Below are 21,304 nucleotides of genomic sequence, written 5' to 3' on the forward strand. Positions count from 1 at the left end.
TCATCACCCCTTCATCATGAGCAGTAAGTAACAGCAAGTATTCTTCTAAGGAAAACAAATGTGCTGATAGTAAAAACGAAAAGTTGTCTAGTTCCAAAAATGTATGTATCCATAGAGCGAGGGAGGTGCTCAGCAGTGTGACACAGAAAGGGACACAGAGCTACTTCGTGGGCGATTTGGTTTCAGTTTGTTCTCCAAGCAAGGAGTTCTTCTAAACAAAAGGGAGTTTAATTCTGGGGTATCACCATAGTAAATGAAACACTGAGGACACAGAAAACACAAGACACAATACTCTAGAGAGAGAAAAAGAGGACCCACAACTTGGTGTAGTGTTCCCAGGCAGTGAGTGAGTCCGCCCGGCAGCCTTGGGAAACCGCTGATAAATGCAGAGCACTTGAAAAGCAGCATTTGAGGAAAAGTACAAGTGAACATTTAAGAGCATTCTTACAATTGTAACAGAGTCAAGAAGAGGATGTTCCAGAAGTAATAGTCAAAGATAAGAGACGGATATGAAATGAGGAAAAGGAATTCAGAAAAAGAACTCAGACCGAAAGAGAGACATTTATTCACCCTTCCACGCAGCTTACATAGTGTGGCCAGCTTCCTAGAGAGAACTGATAGGAGGACCCTGGGGAATATGAGACGGTACTCTTGATGTCCACCTAAGTAACTGTATCGTAAAAAGCTTTACATGGTTGCCATTGCATTCTAGAACATTCTTTGGCCACGTCCCAAGTTAATAAATCCCTGCTAAGCGTCTTCATATATCTGGGTTAGTGGGAATGCACCTTACTAACACAGTTTAGATTCTGCTACTTAAAAAAAAATGAAACCAATAAACACCTCCTCGTAAGGAACATTGGTTCGTTTCTGGTCTAAGTGTAATACAAATGGCGCTTGCTCTCCTGGACATGGTATTCCCTTCTTGCCACGGCTAGAGACACTCACTCTGGAAGCGAATTTCTTCTGTTTACTCTTATCTTTTGCTTTTCTTTTGAAGGGAAAGGTATAGAGTCTTTTGTAAGAACTATCATATCAATTTCTGAGCTGAAGTGCTTATAAAAAATGATCATGGAGACGCCTCCATGCATTTCAGTGTTTATATTTAATCCATTTTCTTTCTTAAGGTCTAGGGTTTTTCCCTGATTATGCCCAGTATTACCTTTCCTCATCTTCTGGGCTCTGGGTGACATTATATATATATTCTTTTTTCTCTCTCTCAGGTTCCCATGATTCTCCATCATCCACGAGATTTTTTTCCCCCTCTCTTGCTGATAAAAATGAAGTTCAACAGCTCCCACCATGATTCCTTCTTTTTAAGCAAAATACAGTCTACAAGGAAAGTCAAGGCTATATCAGATGTTCTGGTTTCAGCAAAACTAGACACTTTCCAGATGTCAGGCACTTGAAATCCTCCATCTGTAACATAGTGTGTCTCGATTTCAGTTTCTGACGTCTGTTACTTAGCTGAGTACTTAACCTCTCTGTTCTTCCATCAGCTCAGCTCGAAAACAGATCAAAGGAATCCACACCCCGCGGTATTAGAGAGAATTAAATGAGTTAATAGGTGACGTGCTTAGGGCAATGCCTCCCGGAGGAGCACACATGAAAAAGGTGAGGTGTTCTATTAATGGTTACAGGTAAATATGATAGGAATTGTTATAAATGAACATCATTGTTACAAATAAAGCCTCAGACCACTCTCTCACTTGATCACAGCGCTCTTTCTTGGCTTTAAGTCTCCTTCAAATGTTCCCCATTGTGCGAGCATCCTTAGCCTGTGAATTTCCGAAAAGCTCAGTATAACGTCTTACCCAGCAGCATTTTCCCCTTGTTCTTCCAGTGGCCCGTTTCAGTTTGGACTGTGCACCCCATCCCTCTTTAAAACATAAATCCCAACCCACGAAGTCTCTTGACATTTGTGAGGCTATATGTACAATATAAAGCTTCATGAGCTAAAATATCAAGTTTATTTTATTACCTAAACGCACTCACGTAAATAAGAGGAATCTGGTGTAAAAATCAGTGATAACGAAATCAATATTAAATTAAGTCTTCCTTAATGACTCTTCAAATTCTTGTTTTCGGTGAGGTTAAGCTTTCATTTTAAAGTGCCTTTATGATGACACAATGCTAGGCTGGAGAAGCCAGCGCAAGTTAGTGTCTTCACGTCTTCTCTTATTTTTAGTATCTCTCTATATCCTAGATTATATATGTTATTGCTGAAGGGAGGAAAAGTGCTCCCTTGAATTCAAATCCACGACCGTTCCAACATTTTAATGACTCTGTCCACATACTCAATCTTTTTCAAAACAATTTTACTACAATTAAGAGAAACAGGAGACTGATGACTGATTGCAAAGCAGCTGTGTCAAAAATAAACACGGCTTTGAATTCTACAATCCTCCCTTTTCCCCAACTTCGCTGCGCACATAAACACACCCCACGGCCCCACGTACTTCACACACAGAAAATTATTCCCAATTAGGTGTTTCTCTACTTGCCTTTTTCTCCCCCCTCATTAAAAGCATCCCCCGAGCTTAACCATCTTCATTCACTGCACTGTCTGAAAGTCTCCCAGACCGCCAAGCCTGTGCCCTTGAAGACTTCACATTTACAGCAGACTGACTCGGTAAGCACACTCTGGAAACTCTGGAGAACAGCTCAGCCCGGTGCTGGTCTTGATGCCTGGCCAAGAGGCTCAAACAACAGACATAAAAGCTAAATCTGTACTTCCATTCAGTTACGAGGTTGCCAAGTTGGTTTTCCTGATACACAGTATATCCATCTCCCAATGTCTCAGACTCACTTCATTAACTTTGTGACATCAGCCTCTGATGTTATGAACTCAATTTTGCTAATATAAATGATACGGCACTATATGGAAATTTAAGAGGTTGTAACGTTAGAAGTCTCTTCAAGATTCCCATAACAGTTAAAAAGAACAAGCAACCAAAATTCCCAGAACCAAACCTTGCTGGGAAATAATTCCTTATATATGATCTGAAAGCTATTCTCCCTGCCCTCAGCCCTCTGCTTCTGATTCTCATTTATTTTGTGAATAGTTTTTAATGATAGAACAGGGAAATATATTGTGGTTTCACACTTTCACGGATTTTATGGTCACTTATTCCTAACTAGGAGATAGAGACACACAGCAGAAAAGTTTTCTCTTTAAACGTAAACCAGTTTAGTCTATTATACTCTTTGTTACAAGGATATATTTAAGAAGTGGCACTATTCAAAGATCAACCAATAGAAGAGTGTTTTTTCAATGGCAAAGCCACTGTATCAGTAAGGATGGATTTACAAACCTAGCCACTAAATTAATTTGGCTGAGTAATTTGGAAACGCTAACCTGCCACCATGAATCTACATTATAAACTCCAAAGAATATGGAAACTATGCATTATTGTCCCCACAGAACTGATGGACGTTGGTCCAACGTCAATCATACCTCACAAAATGGGGCTTGTCTCAAAAAGACAGATGCAAAGAGCTCTTCTCACAAGATTCAAGTCTCTTTCTTTCTCTTCACATCTCCTCTTTTTGGGTTTAACAGCTGTCAGTGACGGTGCTACGTGTTGGTTAGTGTATACATAATGAAAGTGTGCAGGCAGTGTCGGGAAGAAATTAAGGCATCAGTAGGCAGGGATGCACACCTGGCTTTACTGTTATTTAACGCGTGACTTTGAACTAATTCTTCAACAACTCATGGCCTTACATTCCTCTCTGTAAAATGGAAAAGAATTCACAAAGAGCTACGATGAAGACTAAATGGTACAGTACACATGAGGCAATTACAGCCGTTCCTGGTGCCTAGTAAAGGTGGATAGGTAGGAAGACAGACAGACAGACAGACAGACAGACAGATGGATGATACAGATATAAAATTGTTATTCAGATATGCTTATAGATGAATATTTATGGAATCAAAGCAACAGAGAAATCACTGTCCTTAAGCATCTCCAATGTTAACACCGATCCTAATTTAAGTTGACTCCTCTGGTACCCCACCTTCTCAGCCCAAGGCATATTCATCCTTTGGAATGAGAGTGTGATGTAGTCTCTGTTGTCAGCCTAAGTACCAGCATGTGGAGCAAGGGGAGAAGTAAAAGGCAGTAATTATTAACAATCTTGGCCCCGATCTTCAAATGGCCCATGTGCTCTTAGAAAAGTCACAAACCTTCATTTTTCCTTTTTTTTTTTTTTTTTTTTGGTGAGGAGGTGATTAGGTTTATTTATTTAATTAGTTTTAAAATGGAGGCACTGGGGATTGAACCCAGGACCCGGTGCATGTAGGCATGCACTCTGCCCCTGCGCAAAACCCTGCCCCCAAGCCTTCATTTTTAATATGAGGGTTTTTTTTGTTTTTGGTTTTCTTTAATCTGCCTTTTAATCTCACCGAGCTTTTATATCCAACCCCCCTCTTGCATAAAGGCAAAGAACTCCAGGCTGTCCATTGTGCTTACAACTGAAGCGCTTAACAGAATCCTTCCAACACGATTCACTGTTATGTACACACGCTGTTGGCAGCCTCTAGACCGTAAGCAACCCTAGAGCTGGGTCCATCTTTGTGCCCCCCTCCAAAGCCCATCACGGAACCCCTGGGAAGAGTTTCTGCAGACACTTGTTGAATTACATGCAACAATAAATATGAAAGTAGCTTACGATAACTGTACGGCATGGTGGTCAAGATTGAAAACTAGGTTGTTAGGTTAATATGGTTGTGGAGTAAATGTTTCTCTTTCAGTAAGGATGCCAAGTTCCCACATCTGGACACACACATTTGGCGTAACTATTGACTTGTCCCAGGTATTCTCCTGTTATTTTTATCTTCTTCTTGATTTCATGCTGAGATTCAAACAGTGTCGACAGACTAGTGACGCTTAACCCAAAGCTGGTTAATTAATATAGTTAACTTTTAAAACTACAGTAGGGAAAAGGGATGTAAAACACCTCGGAAGTGAATGTGTACATCTCATTGCAACTTTTCTATGATCTCTCTGTCTATGATTTCAAATAATTGCAAGGAAAAATTGTAACAACCATAGACATTACGCGTATGAAGTTATGGCTTGAACTAAGTAGACTAGGTTTCCTCCAGCATCAGCAGAATTAACGCAACACACCCCAGAAATGAATGCAGCGTCATGTTTTCTCAGACAGATTTCTCTTCACTCCCTGAAATTCATGAACAGTATTTATTCCTAGTGTAGCTGAACGGGAGAGTCAAAAGCAGGGGAAAAAAATATCAGTACAGGTATTCCGCTCCTGGAAGGCCTCTAATTCTATTTCCCGTTTGACATATCATTTTATTTCCATTTTCCCTAAATGTAACCTAGGAACTTTCCATAATAAACGTTCCTCTAATCTGCCACCTCTTTGACTGGCATTTTCGATTTTTTTTTCCCAAGGAGTCTATCAGTCGTCCCTTCACAAATTGCAAAAATAAACGAGAAAACTGAACCGCCTGCCATCGTTGGGCAGAATTTTCTGAATTTGTCTGGAAGCCAGGAGAATTTATTTGACTGTCTGGGAAGTATCGAGGCAGATTTCTTATTCTCAAACAGATACCAAAGCTGCTTGAACAAATGGTTCGTGTTAGCCGGAGAAAGACAGTGAATCTAAACCATGTGCCTCTGGACCCTGTGGTTTCAAGTTGAACCACAAGCAGCGAGAAGAGCTGTCAGTCTCCAGCCTTGATTTCAGCCGCGCTCACGGGGAGGAGAGCAGGGTGGGTGCCACTCACTGTGCTGTGTCCACAGGGCAGTGCCGGCGAGCCCGCAGGTGTGTGAGAAATAAGAGATGGGATGGGGGACAGCATCCGGGGGACAAAATGAAGACTCGCCAAGTTTTCTCTCTGGGCATCCACACGCGGTAACGGTAGCAAACTGAAGCCTTTTTGAGGAACAGAAACAACCCAGGGAGGCAAAGGAACATAAAAATCTGGCGTCTTCTTACAGCTATCATAAAGCTGAAGAAAAACATCCTAGAAGAATTAGTTTGGAGACCCAGGACGGTTAAGGTTACTAGACCAGAAAAACAAGAAAGACAAATTTCTAAGTGGTACCATTTATCAAATTCCAAAAGCAACGTGAGGCTGTTATGAAAGACTATGAAATGCAATTTTATATCACAAAGGCGAGAGAGTCACTTAACCACACGTAAGTGTGGCCTCCTCAGTGGATACAGACCCAAGCCATTTAGATGATGAAATAAGATTTTGGAAAATGAAGTGAGGCTTGCCTTTAAGTTATCTAGCAACTGGAAGGGACAGTCAAAACACTTCTCTGCTTCTTGTCCCTTGCTTTCTCTTAATGAGCCTCTTTATCACAGGGACATTTCTTTTAAGCAGCCGGCATGTCCATCAGTTTAGGGAAAGGAATAAAGCGCAAATAAGAAAAGTAAATACTCATCACAATTCTTGTTAAATGTTCGTGTAATTCTAGTGTGTCTGTTGTTGAAACGAAATCCTAGGCTCTAACGCCTCCACGAAAGAGACGACAGAAGAGTAACTTGACCACAGACGCCCCATTGGCATGAGTAGGCAGGGTTTTGTGTCTCAGACTAGAAGTGCTACGTTTATTATCATGATATCCAGGGAACTGAGATCAAGTAGAACTAGGAAGTGAACTAGGTAAATTCGGATGGAGAGATACATACACACATATACACATGATATAAAATAAGATAAGATATACTGCATACCCAGACTCAGACAACTTTGGGGGACTCTGATGTTTTACAGTACAGAAGGGATGAATTTAAATGACTTAATATAAACATTTTACCTAAGTCGTCTAAGAAATTCATCAGCCTGAAGCAATACACATCTCATTCTGCCTTAACAAAAGTGCCTTCAAGATGCACACAAGTCACCGTCCACCTCTGTCTTCTGTTTTTTCAAGAGATGAGCTTACTAAAAAAAAAAAAAAAAGACTGTCCTGTCAAAAGCACTGAAAAAAAAAAATTCTTTAAGGGGAAAAATAGGAAAGCAATCTATTTTTGGAGTTTTTTTTAAAAGCCCACTGTTTTGAACAGTGATTCTCAAATTGAATCAAATTGAGTCAATAGAAATTTTTTAAATTATTTTGATACTTGGGCCCCAGCACAGACAAAATTATAATCTTGGATGGGGCCCCAGCATCAATATGGATATTTTCCTGGGTGAAAAAACGTATTTAAATTACTTCATTGAGTTACTAATACACATGGAATTATTATAGCAGATTCTAAACAACTCTGCAATTTGCAGGTAAACCTTGACGTAAGTTGAGCTGTCAACTGGATTGTCACGCCGTACCTGTGCTCTGAAGAATGAGCACATACACTAGACGGACTGCCATGTTGCACCCTGTAAGAATCAGAATAATTTCACGTAACTTTAATTAACTGAAGAGCTGAAGTAGATGTCACTATGCAAAAGCACATTCAAAAGCACAACTTTGTTAAGATAAAGCTAACTGAAACAACACGCCTAGAAGGCTCCCAAAGAGCCAATGACAACAACCCACGGAGACCCATAAGCTCAAAACTAAATTTGAGCCCACATGTCAGTCAGTGCTTATTAACCACCTACTATGTGTCAAGCACATGTGGAATTTGTCAGTCCATATCCTAATGCTACAGAACGTTCTTAGAATTGCTAGCTCAGTCCAAGACCTATGTTGACTAGAATGTCTGACCACATTTAAACTCTGCAAATATCTATGTTACAATGCTGAGCGCCGTATAAAGCAAAACGTTCCCAAACCCCATCATACCTTATCCCTATTTAATCAACCAAACTGTAAACATTAAGTTGACCTGTTGTGTATTTCTGAACGTCTCAGCTGTGCTCATGATCCATTTAAACTGAAGGTTGCTACTGGGATATCTACTTTTCTTAAATGCTACGGTGCCATTTTTTTCTTCTATTTTAACATCTGTGAAGTTAAGATGTGTCTTATAACTGAGTATGCCCTGGGTTTGGGCTTATTCACTCTCCCATGAGTCTTCCCAACCCTACAAATTGATCATTCAATCAAATTTACATCTTGAAATGGAAGGCTGTTTAGACCAGAGTGATCCAGGAATTTCCTAATTCAGCAACGCTATGCATATACCATCCATGTCAAGTAGAAAAGGGAACATGAAGTACAAAGAACATCAGTTTTTCTAGATCTACTGATGGACGCAGCCCAGGTTTCACTGCAGAATGGCCCATATTATCAGTTTCCAGCAGACGGCATCTCACACTCTTAGGTTGGTCAAGAAAGTGCCTATAGGAAAGCGGTACCCGTGCCCGGGGCACACGGGACTCAGGATCATGCTTGTGTTTCATGAAAGCACACTCGCCAGCACAGTCACCGCGAATGGGAAATTCTGCGACTGGCCTCAGCGTGTGGTCACTAAGACTGCCCACAAGCATTTGGTATTTTCAGCAGGACCAGAGCACAGCGCACATTTTAATGACAGTACTGCTGGCTTTCGAACAGTCTGCACAACATAATTGTAGAGTGAGGCGGGAATTAGGAGCCTTAAACAAGTCCTGTAGGTGGGGATAACATGTGTATTAAAATAACCAAACCATCGGCTCTGTTTTTCTGTAGATAAGCCTCACACGGTGAGTCACAGCCCTGCGCAGCTTCCTTTCGGGAGAAAATCTTGCGGTACTTCACTGTGCCTTCTGCCGGGATAGGAAATGTGCTGACCTTTGTTAAAAATGCTGTTACGGTGATATTTCGGTTGAGAACTTTCACAAATAAAAAGATGCATTTTAAAACATCTTTGTATACCAGGTGCCTCTTCTTGCCTCATCATCACTGGAAGAAGGAGAAGCCTCCTGTGGCACGTCTTTTTTGTTTGTTTTTTAACAGTATTTCATCAGACTTTGTGGACTCCTCCTCCCCTTTCTGTTTCCTAGTAAAATTACCCAATAGGACTTTTCCCCCAGCAATCTATTTGTTCTTAACTTTCAGCTAATAATGTTAATGAGCATAATGATCAGCCAGGGTAAGTAAAACACTCCATTTGGCTCAACCATCAACCCTGAAAATTAGTAACAAAGATCAGCCTGAAAAGGTTGCATTTTGAGCTATGCTGGGTCTTCGGTTTGATGGGAGTTCCTGAGGGCTCCAACAGTCAAATATAATCACACTTTAAGACACTACAATTCTAATTTTTTTTTAAAGTTTAGATGGCATTACAAAAGACGGTACATAACAAATTGCTAACTGAATGACCCCCAACATAGAAACAACAGGGAACATCAGGAAGTGTTTTCGGCAAGAACTAGTAAAAGGTGGACATGGTTTTGATTGTATAATGGAGAGAAAGATTCTAGTACAGCTCTTATTTGGAAGGAGGTAATAACAGAATTTATCAATTGAATAAATGTGGGGATTCAATTAAAAGTTACAAATGGGTCCATGTTGATAGAATGCTGGAGTACTGGTTTTAGAGAATGGATAAAAACTGCTTTTGGGGGGATTTTCTTGAGCTAAAAGAAGGACATTAGAATAGAAATATCTAGAGAGCAGTTGCAAACGTGGTTCTGGAACTCAAGGGAAGTGGGGGCTGGAGAGTGCAATTTAAGAGTCTTGCCTGCAGAGATAATAGTTGAAAACTCAGCGATGCATAAAATCTCTGATATAGAGACTACAAAAAGACCAATGGAGAGTCACAGAGACCCCAGAAGTGAATAAAATTTGGGATAGACTGTTCTTCTACAATGTGTATGGCTTGAACTTCTAAGTGTGAGGTCAACTCCACTACAGTTGCATTGAATGAGTTAAGAGGAAATTTTTCCAGCGCTGTGTTCATGTTACAGGAGTCCATATGACTTAGGGTCTTACCTACTTCCTTAAAAAAAAAATAAACAAGAACCTAATTATAATGTATTTATATGGATCAACTATTAACCATTTTCCCCCAAATGCACGGTTTCCAGTCTCCCTTTTCAACCAATAGCCAAATCGTTTTTAACGAGAAAATAAAGGCTATTTTACTTACTACATTAAAGAATGACTTGTGTGATTCTGCCCAATTAAATGGCCACTATCTCGTTATTCCTAAATGAGTCTAGCAAAAACAAAGATTTAGAATATTGACCAATTGAACTGTCTTCTCTACCCCTATTTAAATTATTAGACAGTGAAAATGTGTAACTTGAATGATTTAAAGGGGCCATATTTGTCTTTCAAAGCAACAATTTTTAGGGTCACCTGAAGACAAAAGGAGGAAGTGACTCTTAGTCAGAAGGAAAAATCTCAACTCTTCTCTTGTTTCCAGATGGAGCATAAGCTCACCCGGGGTGCATGTCTCCATTCTCTGTCCGACATTCCCTCATCCCATCCCTGTCTTTTCTCTTCTGCTCCACACCATCAAAAACCTGCTCCTGTGTCTGAAATCCACACGGCGGAAGAAATGAAACAACATTACATAGCTTACCTGGGTGGGCAGAGGACACGGGGAGAGGCAGAGTTGAATTTTACCTTGTAGTAAGTCAAACCCCAAAGACAGAACATTGTAAAACACGGGCGGGGACATTTCCAGCAACTGCCCCTGTGCAGGAGGTTTGGGGGTGAGGGGCAAGTTCAAGAAAACCTTTTAGAGTTTCATCGCTTTACTTGAGGCCAGAGGAGGAAGAAGGCAGCGTTGTGGCAGAGAGTAGGAAGAGGAAGAAACTGGGGATTTCAAAACTATAATTTTGCAAATCATTCTGGGAAGGGCACACCATTCACAGAAGGTAGCGTGACATGTTAGTCTGCACTCCCCAGAGCGCTTCTCCCCTGGCTTATTTTATAATCCACCAGATCAGGTTGTTTTTCTTTTTTTTTTTTAATGGTTATCCTCTATCAGACACATTTTAAATGTTTATCCTTTTAAAGATCATGACGCTTTTCTTAATTTACATTTAAAATCATGCTGTCATTTTTTAAAATAAAATTGACAAAGACTAGGAGAGATTTTCAGAAATCTATAGGAAACCATGAACACCAAACTCCCAAGATGCCAGTGCCATCAAAGGGTTAAATCTACGACCTTCCTGCTAGTACATTCTGTATCTACTCTATTTGGACAATCTTACAGGAGGAAATACACTATATTTTTCCACAGAAGAAATTAAACACTAGCACATTAGTATGTTACCTACAGGAGTTCAATGCCTGCACTGTAGTTCCAAACATATTCATGGGTGATTCCATTCTCTGAGTGAAGGAGACTGCAGACAGAGGGTTCTTCCTCCACGGTCAAACATCCCGTACCTGAGGCACCAGGATCTTGTTCAGCACTCGAGTCCAGAAACAGCAAATTCAATCTAGCTGTGGCAGGCCCAGGGTGAACTGGAATGCCAACTCCAGACTGGGATTCCAAACCACGAGCCTCAGGAAATAAGGCTTGGACTTGGAGAAATGACACTAAACCTCAAGCCAAGAAATCTCACCCAGTTTTTTTTTTAAAAGCACGGTGCAGTGCATGGTGACTACAGATAACCATTAACATCACTACTCTTTTGGTTTAAAACACATCAAACTAAGAGCTCAGGGTAGGGTGTCACAGTAAAGAAAATGGCGTGCTCTTCTCTGGATCCTCAGCCTCCGAGCCATTTTGGTTGTCAACTAGATTGCAAGATGTAGCAGGAACTTCTGGAGGTCTGGTGTGCTTAGATAGTTTCATCCCATTTGCCCACTGATCTTGTCAATTACTAGTTGACAAGGAATGGTTTGTCTGTTTCCGTGGGTGCCATGTAAGCAGGTTCCTTTTTTCTTTTTTTCTTTTTTTTCAATAGATGTAGCCTGAAATGTCTTGCTGGGACAAAATTACTATTTAAGTCAGGGGGAGTGCATTTGAATGATGACGGTAGTAGGGATGATACTGATAGTGAAGATGATGACATCTATTTGTTGAGTGTTTAGTCTGTGCCAAGAACCACGCTGAGCTTTCCAATATATTATTTTAATTAATTGAACATTCTGAAAGTTGATCTTACATACTTTTGTCTTTCCCCTATTAACTGCCAACACTCAGCTTCTGAAGCCAATAAGGGATATTATATCAAGTCCTCATCTGTTCTCTCTCTCTCACACCTTAATGAATGATTTATCTTCATTCTATTGGTGGACACAAGTTCCAACCAGTGGCAGTGCTAATTAATTTGCAGAATCACCAGGCCAATGGAAGAACTAACAAAATTAAAATGGTAAATATTTCTCACTTAACAAGCAAGATAATAAATTACCCACTTATGTCTTCATTAGCTACTATATGGAAACTTGCCAGGCAGTGATAAGCTTCATAAATAATCTTTTATTTTGGCATTTAATATTCTTTGACTCTGTTTAAGGGAATAATATTGCCTGGAGTTAAGAGATATGGTATACCCTCACTGAATAAATTCTAGCTCAATCTTGTAGAGTTGTTGCTATATTCTCAATTCATGATTATTGTTAATTTCTATTCCATACAAATTCTTTATTTATTAATGACATTTTATTGACTGAGGACTTAATTTATGCTTGACACTGTATACGTCATATAAGTTATCTCTTTGGACCCCACAGAACCTCTGTGCTAGGGGTATTAATATATCATCCCCTGCATTTGACAGATGGCAACCAAGGAGATTTAATCACCCAGTAGGATACATCTAGCAAATGAGAGGGCTGGATAGGAACTCGGGCTCTGTCTGACTTCCTAGCTCTAGTCCAGATCTGAAGATCTACCTTACTTAGCTACTCCATCACTCAAGTGTATTTCTGTGCATATATTAGGTCAGTGTGTCCAAGATTTTATATTTTATTTTTCTTAAGCATTAGAACTAGGAGTGATAAGTACAGTAACAAAGAGACCTAGCATGACACACCCAAAGGAGTGTATTTTTCATGATTCCATAATAATGCTGACTGACATCCACACATTTCTTCCTCCCCTAGTTCCATCAAAGAATAACCATTGGATGGGAGGTTAGGTAGCTTTAGGCTGCCCCAGACCCACCATTCTTACTTCAACCTGAGAGATTCTATTTTTATCTATGTATTACAATTCCAAACAAGCTATCATTTTGCAAGGAGGGGCCAGAGGGAAGGGAAAGCGTTCCCTGTATTTATAAGAAAGAAAAGAAGTTTTAAAACTCTCGGTGCTGTGAATGATATAGTAGCACTTCTGAGGACCTCTTCCTCCAAAGAAAATGTCCCGCTGTTCTGATGTAGCTCTCTCACCTTTCTCAATTACCCCAAAATCTTCACAGAGGGCAGCTCAAGCTAGCCATCCTTCCTAAATTCACGTACACGTTTATTTTGATAGGTTCACACACCATGGTAGAGAATTTACATGGCGAACCTTTCCTGAATGTCCTGGTAAAGTTATTAGGAAGTGCAGCCTGCCTTGTAAGTGCTGGCGTATCTCTGCAGGTTGGCTTATCTCTCTGGAGCGTTAATTAAGCACATATGCTCGGCATGCAGGGAGGAGATTTCATATCCATGAATCAGTGCAATTAAATCCTTAAGTCATAATTGGAAGATTACTTTTGAACCATTCTTTCAAAGGTTTGCAGTGAAACATTAAGGAATTCTGAAACTGCATACACTACATATTTAAATCCTGAAACCCATTTGAGAATATGTCATGTTTTGTTTACCAAAGTGATGCTCTGAACTCGGCCTCATTTGGCTCATTACTCGGAATTACATTCTGATTTTGTGTAGTGGGGAGGGGTTGGTAGCGTTTAGCTAAACTTTCTTACTTATTGTTTGTGATTAATAACAGGCATTAGCAAGATGGGTTTTCAGGGTAACATTCATTTACTGCGACAACGGGACAGATTAAATTTAATTGCTTCATGGGATGGTTGACCTAGAGACTCGTTCCCATTAGTGTAGAGCTCTAACTACCTAAGCTAACTGGGCACCTGGGGATTAGTAACCCATTGCTTTCATTTTTTTTTTTGTTTGTTTGGGCTTTTTAAAATTTTTAAAAATGAGTTGTCAACTTACTGTTTTTATGACTAGCACATGCTTTAGAAATAAGACAGTCAATCACATGATGTATCTTCATTCTTAACCACAGAGAAGTTCTGCTAAAAAAAAAAGGAAATTAATCAAAAATCTAAAGCAGAACACCATTCTCTCAATCACCACCAAAACAGAAAACTAATATTTATGGATCACCTATACGAAACCCCAAAGAGAGTGTTTCTGGAATTCATTTTCTCTTTCTCTTCTCTCTCTGGGACTGGGAAGTCTAAGCCAGAGGTTTGTTACAGTTGATTCTCTATGATGCTGGTCATTTGTGATGTTGGCAGGGTCCTCAGACTGAGAAAATACCCAAACAGGCGAACAGTTCCCCTGAAGGATACAAACAACTACGTGAATTTCTGTAGCAGAATGAATTAATTCTCACTCCTATTTTTCATGAAAAAGTCATTCATAATAAAATAACTTCTCATCCACTGAACCCACTCATGGTGCATCTGGATGGATAAACCTTTAAGTCAGTACTGTTAGTGGACGTTGGTCAGACGGGAAAGGGAGAAGGGAGGTAAATGAAATAGGAGATTAGGAAGTAACAAAAGAAGAGAAATGAAAACCAGGCTTCTGTAACTTTTGATCGTTCTTAAACTCAGCAGGATCCACAATTATAAAGGGAAGCAAATCTTGTGGAAATGTGAGGGTGACACGTCTGTACTCCACACTCAGTAATTTCCCGTGGAACAAAAAAAAAAGGGGAAGGTTTATTTTACTATGAAATAATGTACTCCACTTGGCTGACTTGCCAGCAGAGCAATAGAAAAAAATTACAGAAATCCTGTTTGCTCTGGGAATGAGATACTGGTGACATTTTTGAAGCAGAAAGAAATCTGGGTCTAGTGCCCCTTCAGAAACCATCTTCTAACGGTGTAAAAGGGTGCAATCTAGTGATCTCAGAGCCAACAGTGACTTTTTCCTCAAAGCCCTCATCCTCAAACAATTTGCTGAAGCCCACATTAAGAGGTCAAACATATTTGTGGCTAGAATTTGCTTCATGAGGAGGAGGAGGAGACAGACATCGATTCTACATGGTATGATTCTAAGGGCCCCCCAAAGAAAGATCGCCCACCTTCAATATATTTCCTCTAAGCTGGGCTCTTTCAGGGTCTAAATTTCTATCTGTTGGTGACTTGTTGCTTTAAGAGAAATCCTTTGTTTTCTGGAAGACTCAACTTAGAATTGCCTAGAGGGAAATACAGTTTCAATTGGTTGACAAGATCGTCTTCTGACATGAAAGCTGGCTGAATGTGTGCTCATAAGAAAACATGATCTAAGAAATTCTGCCAGGACAGAGAGGAGAAGGCCACGTCCAAAGCAGAAGCAGGAGGTTCTAACTGGAGAGGTCTGAGTCAGAATCTGCATCACAAGCTGGTGAAAGAATGAGCAGATTAAAAGAAAAAGGGCCACCTTTTAACTTGTATGTATGACTCAAAGCATCCTCTTCTGACCACCCTCTCTAGATGTTTTATGGCCTAAGCAGCGATGTTTCAATAATGTATTTATGTAACTTCCTCTAATAGCAGTTCATCATCGACTTGTTATAAAAATGCCATTTGCCACTCTGTCCTCTTCCAGCTGTTATTTTGGACCAGAGCACAAGACAACACGCTTGGAAGTACCGGGCATTTAGAAAATGTTTGGAACTCTCTTTGGGCCACAAACAACGTGAAGACTTCATGCCTCTGGAAAAGAGGAAGTGACTGGAAGGCTAGTCCGCGATGGGCGCACCGAAGACGAGACTCATGACACGAAAGAGGGAACAGGGCGATGAGTACACGAGGACCAGATCCCTGCCTTGTTCATGTTTTCCTGGCGCCTCAGTCCTCAGTCTTTACAGAGCGTGTGGTGAGAACTGCCGGGGCTGAGCCTAGAAATTGTGTGTAGCCCCAAAACTACTCCTGAATATGTTTATGCTTACTGTTACCTCTTTATTGAGTAAAGAGGAACAATTCTTTCCCTACATACTAGGAGTGAGAGATGCAGGAAGATATACTCAATGGGTTAAAAAGAGATAAAGGGTTATTAATCAAAAAGGCAGTTAACTCATTCATCTTGGCTGATGTGGCAACACCGTGATTTTGCATACATAAACTTTAGAACAAAGGCTTTGAATGGTTTTCTTAGTGGTAAGGGTGGGTTTTCTATGTACCATTCACACTCTGACTGTAAAGGGAATTGAGCAGAAGTTTTATTCTATTCAAGTCTATTGGGTTAGAAATAGAATGGAACTTTGTAAACGTCAAGCTAAAGATACCAGTGAGGGGTCAAGCCTGTGACCTTGTCCTCATTAGCACGGTGTTTTAACCAACTGAGTTGACTGGCTTCCTGCGAAGAAATAGGAAATTAAATTCATGGGTACATTCCTTTCCTTAGCATTAATAAAAGTTTGTGCAAGTTGGAATGAGAGAGATTCCAGCACTGCCACTACCAACTGTGTGACACTGGGCACGTGCCCCAACACCTCTGGCTTTTGCAGTATCAGTAATATATTGATATTATTTTTAGCCTCTACTGAGATATACGGAGGCAGAGAAGAGAAGAGTTGGGGGGAATAAGAGAAGTATATTCTAAAAACCTATACCTTAAATGATTAGAATATATTATGTAAACTCCATTACTATCCCCATTATTTTAACTGTTATCACCTGTGATTCACCCAATCGGTAAACCTTCTGAAATCTTTCTGCAAAACTGAAAATACTCCCAAATTCCTGAAACTCACAGGAATGAAAAACAAATTGGTTAGCAAATTTCCTACTTAAAAATACTGAAGGGAAAATTGCACAAAAGGATGGTTTGAGTTTGTTTCCTTCTTCAGTTGTGTTGCAAATAGTTCCCCCAGTGAAACCCTGGAATTTCCTCCAGTCTGTTCCCCATTACCTCTGTGGGAAAATTGTGAAAAATCAATCTGTTTTCTGCATAACCATATTACGTCCCATTATTTGAGGAATGTCAAATGCAAACCCCAACGACCGACAATATCAATCTCGTCCCTCTCTCTTCCAAGGTTAATTTCAGCAGTAGTTATGAAAAAGAAAGGAGAAGTCCATGCAGAGTATCATTAGACCCCAGGCAACTGCAGATTTTAATAAGAATTTATATAAAACAGGAGGGTGTAGTCTCTTTCTAGCTGATTACATCCCTGACCTCGGGAGTCACGTGAGCTTCCTGCAGCTGTGATGTGTTTTAGAAGTCACTGAAGGATGGATGTCGTGGCAAGCAGAACCCAGTGTCTTTCCTCTAATTGACAACACAAATTTATATAATGCCAGGTCAAGGCTGGAAATTTTGTAAGTTTAAAAAAAAAATTTCAGAGAATGTGATATCCTGTTTTGGTGACATTTGGTGTGATTCCATAAAATAAGGCTTAGGAATCAATCATGCTTCAACATCTCTTTATCCTTAATTTTGGACAAAACAAAAATCAAGATTTCTTTTGAATTTAAATAGAGATGCCTAAATGCTTTTTAACACAGCCTGCTGGCATGGAAGGTAACTTCTGTTTTCAAGAACACTTCATTGCAAAAATGGAGTCTTTTTTTTTTCTTCCTGGTAAGGATTTCACTCTTTTCTTTTAGATAAGCTTTAAAAGAAAACAGAATTTTGTTAATTTTTATATAACAGTTGATTCAATATTTTTATTTATACATATTTTATTAATTGTATTTTATGTTCTTCTAAGAAAATAGAAAAGCTGAAAATATAATGGAGTTTGGGAAGCCTGGGGCTTTCTCTCAGTCATAGTCCTTCCATCACAACTGCTTTCCCTTGAAGTTAATCTTCTCACCTAGTCATTTTGCTTTCTCAGCATCTCTCATCCCACTCTTCATTGTTTCTACAAAAAAGAGCCAAAGCCTACTATTGGACTATTACCTCTCAAATGAGTCTGGAATCTTTTCACATGTTCATTTATGGTTGTCATGGGGGAAGAAGCCTGTAACTTCAAGAAGAGAGGGAAGGCACTGGTTGAGGTTCAGAGGTAGAGAGCCTACATCCAGTCCTGGTTCTGCCTCCTTGTATATTAAAACAATGACTTTGAGATTCTTGTGAGACAGTTTCCATGAAAATTGTCTTCAAAGCATACAACTCCAAATGATGGAGAAACTGGATAGCACTGACCAACAAGTTAGAATACCTGCGTTTGCATCCTAGGTCATTCACACGCTCTTCATGCACTTGAGAGGGTTCCTGAACCTAGCTCTGATTCCCTGTCTCTCTATCTGCATGGTGGGGGTAATAGTCATACTTCCCAAAGGGCGTCATCATGAGCCTAAAAGAGATCATGCATTCGTAAGAACTTAATGCTCTGCCACATGGTAAGAGTTTAGAAAAAAAAATTAGATGAACATAGTTACACTTGACTTTCTTCTACTAATACTCTGAGTTCCAATGTCAGGGGGGTATGCATTAGAGTCTTGACTTTCTTCTACTAACACTCTGAGTTCCAGTGTCAGGAGGGGTATGCATTAGAAGAAATCATTCAGAACAGAACACAAAGTCCGCTATCGATTATCAACCATTTTACCAAGTTTCGCGGTGATCATCATCCCTGGAAGCAAGAGCTTCAACCAGATGACGACCAGAGACCCTGTGATTCTTGGCAAAGTAAAATTGCCCTCATTCCATTTACATTAGGTAAGAGAAAAAAATGCCTTCCTAAATCCACGGTATTTTCTTTCCACTAAAGACGGTTCTTTCAGATAACACTGGAAAGGTCTTCAGCAAGATGGACTTCAAGAACTTTAGATTGGGCAAAACATGTATTTGCTTTGCCCTTTCAGCCCTTCCCCCACAATCTGAAGAAGAACAGAGACCTTTCCAGCTGTGGCAGGGACAGTGGTTTTGGTGGTTGATGGGTGGAATCTGAGACCTGTCACAAACCTCCATCGTGGGGCAGCTGTGGGAGGGATCACCCCACGCCCATGAAGCACATGGGCTTTCTAAATAATCTTTCCATCAGCCTTCGGCCTGAGCACAAAGGGAGCTTTTCTTCACCTAGTCTAAGGGAGTCACTGTTCTTGGGTTAGAGTGTTGGACCAGATTAACCAGCCAGGATCCCCAGGTGCCAAACTATGCAGAAGCATAATGAATGGGCAACAGGGAAAAGTTTGATTCACTATTTCTATAAACATCATTTCTTTTTGGCATCCACTTCTGTAAATGACACTAAGTATGGACCTCTCTGCCGAGATAGAACTATGGAGCAGATCTACAAAATGGTCCATGCGTGGCTATGGATGTGTCCGCTGTATCCGTGCTTCTCCATGAGGCTAAGCCTTTGACTCCTTCACTTTCTTAGTATTTCATTTGACTTTCCTACGTGAATTACCCCTTCACTTTTCCCCCCTACCTCTCTCTCCTTTCCTTTTTTTTTTTTCTAGATCATGTAAAACTGTAAAACTAAAACAAAAGAAAAACACGTTTGCCTCTGTTTTCAAGTAGGAAGGAGACTAGCCTCAAGACAGGGAGACTCCCTTACAGCCAAGATGACTGACAAATTCTTGTGGCTTTCTCCAAAAGTCAAACCAAAATCTCACCAGCAGCCAGGCTGAGTTCTGGCAACCCCGCTTTGCCTGGAAATGAGTGCAAGCGTATCCTAATAGCTATTTGGATAATTGTTCATATGAGTGATCTGCCAACTAATGTTGGAATCAAGTCCTTATTACAAATATAGCATGCAGCCTAATCTGGAATATATTAAAGTGTTATTTCTGTAGCTGCCTATTTCCAAACTGAAATAATAACTAAACCATTTATCACATTTGTTTTTAAGGAGAAGAACTTTTAGAACACAATGGTAATATGTAAATATGCGAATGTGTAGTTACATTTGAAGTTCTATTTGAAATTAAAATATTTTGTCTAAATGTAATATTTTATTCATGAGTCCTGTTTTCTGAATCAATATCAGTCTAAAGTAGAATTCTATTTTATTTTTTTAATGCATGACCTTAATATAAATGATTACATATAATCAATGATTCATTTTAACATCTCTATTGGAAATGAACTAAGAGCATGGACTCCAGATACCTGTGGATGGAGATACAGGGTCCTAGTCAATGAGAGGGAGATAAATAAGCGACTTCTCAAAAATCTGGAACTGGAAGGCAATCAGAAGTAAAATTCCCCTAAATTAAAATTGCTTCCTCATTTTGAGGGAAAAGGCTGTGAGTTTAACTGGCGCAGTGGGAATCCTTAGTTGTTCCCATAAAGTTAGAGATAGAGTGGAAAGCTTTTTTGCCATACGTTCATAAAGACACATCTGGCCCAGAGAAAGAACAGGGGCTTTGGACTTCAGACAACCTGGACGTGAATTCTAACTTGCCTCTTAGAAGCTGGAGCGTCATAGGTAACTTACATCCTTTTTTCTGAGCCTCGATGTCCTTGTCATTGAAATGGTCATCATAAAACCTTTTCACAGTATTTTTATGATGATTAAACAAAGAGGCACAGGTACAGTGACAAGTACGGATCAGGCATCTGGCCAACAATGGAGAGGCAGCCGAGCGCGCACCTGAGCCTGAGCTATGGCACCATATTGTCTTGGTTCATATACCCCAGTCTGAAATCTTCCTGGCTGTGGAGTCTTGGACAAGCTACCAACGCCATTGGCTCAGGGTCTTTATTTGTCAAATGGGGACAGTAAGGTCACATACCGCAAAGAGATACTGTCAGGATCGATGAGTTAATAGCATAAACTCCTGGCACAATAAACATTCAATAACGCTGACACGTCATTACTGCTGCTGTTTTTGTGATCCGCCCAACTGGGACAGAGAAAGCTAGCTCCCGGATGCCTTTCCCACCCCGCTATCCAGCCTGTAATTTTCTTCTCTCTCTTTTTTTTTTCCACTTTTTGTCCTTTACTTTCACCTTTTTTCCCCTCCATCTCTTACTAGAAATAAAGAGTAAGTACCCACTTGTAGGTGGGTGTAAACAAACTTTCATCTCCGGTGGATCTACCCTGTGCGAGGCAAGAAGGAAACAAGAAGTGCTTCTAAGGAGGGTGGCTTCCGAAAGAAGTTGATTTTTTTCCCAGAAGATATTTAAACTTGTCTCCATTTGCCAGTGTTAACCTGTCCCATAAACTGATTCATTCTGCACTTAATAAACAGTTATTGGAATGACACCACTGATGAGGTCCTGGGCTAGGCACAGTAAGAATATAATGGTGACAATGGTCGTAAAGAGAGGGTTCAGAGGGGAAGTTTCTACAGGAAGTAACATACAGATGTTTAAAGGGGAGGAGTGCTTATTTTCGCTGTTTCTTGGCCTAATCAGGGTGACCA

The sequence above is a fragment of the Vicugna pacos genome, chromosome 16 (assembly GCF_048564905.1).
Source record: "Vicugna pacos chromosome 16, VicPac4, whole genome shotgun sequence".
Classification (NCBI taxonomy): domain Eukaryota; kingdom Metazoa; phylum Chordata; class Mammalia; order Artiodactyla; family Camelidae; genus Vicugna; species Vicugna pacos.